Below are 3239 nucleotides of genomic sequence, written 5' to 3'. Positions count from 1 at the left end.
TAAATAGCTCTTACTATACTGAGATATGTTCCATCAATGCCTAGTTTATTGAGAGTTTTTAGCATGAAGGGCTGTTGAATTTTGTCAAAGACCTTTTCTGCATCTATTGAGATAATCATGTGGTTTTTGTCATTGCTTCTGCTTATGTGACGGATTACATTTACCAATTTGCATATGTTGAAGCAGCCTTGCATTCCAGGGATGATGCCAACTTGATCGTGGTGGATGAGCTTTTTGATGTGCCGCTGGATTCGGTTTGCCAGTATTTTATTGAGGATTTTCATATCGATGTTCATCAGGGATATTGGCCTGAAATTTTCTCCTTTTGTTGTGTCTCTGCCAGGTTTTGGTATCAAGATGATGCTGGCCTCAAAAAATGAGTTAGGGAGGATTCCCTCTTTTTCTATTGTTTGGAATCGTTTCAGAAGGAATGGTAACAGCTCCTCTTTGTAACTCTGGTAGAATTCAGCTGTGAGTCCATCTGGTTCTGGACTTTTTTTGATTGGTAGGCTATTAATTACTGCCTCAAATTCAGAACTTGTTATTGATCTATTCAGGGACTCGACTTCTTCCTGGTTTAGTCTTGGGAGGGTGTATGTGTCCAGGAATTTATCTCTTTCTTCTATGTTTTTTAGTTTATTTGTGTAAAGGTGTTTATTGTATTCTCTGATGGTAGTTTATATCTCTGTGGGATTGATGTGATATCCCCTTTATCATTTTTATTGCATCTATTTGATTCTTCTCTTTTCTTCTTTATTAGTCTGGCTGGTGGTCTATCTATTTTGTTGATCTTTTCAAAAAACCAGCTCCTGGATTCATTGATTTTTGAAAGGTTTTTCATGTCTCTATCTCCATCAGTTCTGCTCTGATCTTAGTTATTTCTTGTCTTCTGCCAGCCTTTGAATTTGTTTTCTCTTGTTTCTCTAGTTCTTTTAATTTTGATATTAGGGTGTCAATTTTAGATTTTTCCTGCTTTCTCTTGTGGGCACTTAGTGCTTTAAATTTCCCTCTACACACTGCTTTAAATGTGTCCCAGAGATTCTGGTACATTGTGTTTTTGTTCTCATTGGTTTCAAAGAATATCTTTATTTCTACCTTCATTTCCTTATTTACCCAGTAGTCATTCAGGAGTAGGTTGTTCAGTTTCCATGTAGTTGTGTGGTTTTGAGTGAGTTTCTTAATCCTGAGTTCTAATTTGATTACACTGTGGTCTGAGAGACTTTTTGTTATGATTTCCATTCTTTTGCATTTGCTGAGCAGTGTTTTACTTCCAATTACATGGTCAATTTTAGAATAAGTGCGATGTGGTGCTGAGAAGAATGTATATTCTGTTGTTTTGTGGTGGAGAGTTCTATAGATGTCTATTAGATCCACTTAGTCCAGAGCTGAGTTCAAGTCCTGGATATCCTTATTAATTTTCTGTCTCATTGATTTGATCATTTCAACTGGTACTGAAAAAGCCTTTGAGACTATTCAACATCCTTTCATGATAAAAACCGTTAAGAATAAAAACAAACAAAAAAACTGGGTCTAGAAGGAACCTACCAAAACACAGTAAAAGTCATTTATCACACAGACCCACAGCAAGTATCATAGTGAATGGGAAAAACTGAAAGTCTTTCCTACAGCCCATGGAAAACAATCAGGATACCCACTTTCACCACTGTTATTCAGCATGGTCCTGGAGTCCTAGATAGATAAATCAGACAAGAGAAAGAAATAAAGGGCATCAACACAAGAAAGGTAAAAGTCAAATTATACATGTTTGCAGATGATATGATCTTATATTTGGGAAAATAAATTCTAAAATTTGACCGGGCACAGTGGCTCACGCCAGTAATCCCAGCACTTTGGGAGGCCAAGGCAGGGGGATCACCTGAGGTCAGGAGTTTGAGACCAGCCTGGCTAACACGGTGAAACCTCATTTCTACTGAAAATACAAAAAATTAGCCAGGCGTGGTGGTGCGTGCCTGTAACGCCTGTAATTCCATCTACTCTAGAGGCTGAGGCAGGAGAATGGCATGAACCCGGGAGGGAGAGGTTGCAGTGAGCAGAGATGGCTGCATTGCACTCTAGCTTGGGCAACAACAGTGAAAATCCATCTCCAAAAAATAAAATAAAATAAAATAATAAAATAATAAAATTTACATGGAACCACAAAAGACCCAGAATAGCCACAGCTGTCTTGAACAAGAAGAAAAAAAAACTGGAAAAATCACATTAACTTATATCAAATTATACTACAGGGCTATAGTAACGAAAGCAACATGGTACTAGCATAAAAACAGACACATGGACCAATGGAAAAGAGCAAAGAACCCAGAAACAAATCTATACATTTACAGTGAACTGATTGTTGACAAAGATTCCAAGAACATATACTTAATAACAGACAGTCTCTCCAATAAATTCTGGAAAACTGGATGTCCATATGCAGAATAATGAAGCCAGACTTCTATCTCTCACCATACACAAAAATCAAATCAAAATGGATTAAAGACCTAAATCTGAGACCTCAAACTATGAAACTACTACAAGAAAACATTGGAGAAGCTCTCCAGGACATTGGACTTGTCACAGATTTCTTGAGTAATATCCCAGGAGCACAGGAAACCAAAGCAAAAATGGACAAACAAAATCACCTCACCTTGAAAAGCTTCTGCACAACAAAGGAACCCATCAATGAAGTGAAGAGACAACCCACAGAATAGGAAAAAGTATTTGAAAACTACCCATCTGACAATAGATTAATAACCAGGGTATATAAGGAGCTCAAACAACTCTATTGCAAAAAAATCTAAAATTCTGATTTAAAAAGGGGCAAAAGATCTGAATAGGCATTTCTTAAAAGAAGACACACAAATGGCAAGCAGGTATATATGAAAAAGTGCTCAACATCATTGATCCTAAGAGAAATGCAAATGAAAACAGTTGAGAGAAATTAAGGGAAGGCATTCACAAAAAATAAGATACATCTCACCCCAGTTAAAATGGCTTTTATTCAAATATTAGGCAATAAAAAAATGCTGGCGAGGATGTGGAGAAAGGGAACTCTCATATACTGTTTTTGGGAAAGTAAATTACCTCAACCACTCTGGAAAAGAGTTTGGAGGTTCTTCAAAAAACTAAAAATAGTGCTGTCATACAATTCAGCAATCCCACTCCTAGGTATATACCCAAGATAAAGGAAATCAGGGTATTAGAGATTTATCTACACTCCTATGTATATTGCAGCACTA

The sequence above is a fragment of the Mandrillus leucophaeus genome, unplaced genomic scaffold (genome assembly GCF_000951045.1).
Source record: "Mandrillus leucophaeus isolate KB7577 unplaced genomic scaffold, Mleu.le_1.0 Scaffold49, whole genome shotgun sequence".
In the NCBI taxonomy this organism is placed as follows: Eukaryota; Metazoa; Chordata; class Mammalia; order Primates; family Cercopithecidae; genus Mandrillus; species Mandrillus leucophaeus.
This window is presented reverse-complemented; position numbering follows the sequence as displayed.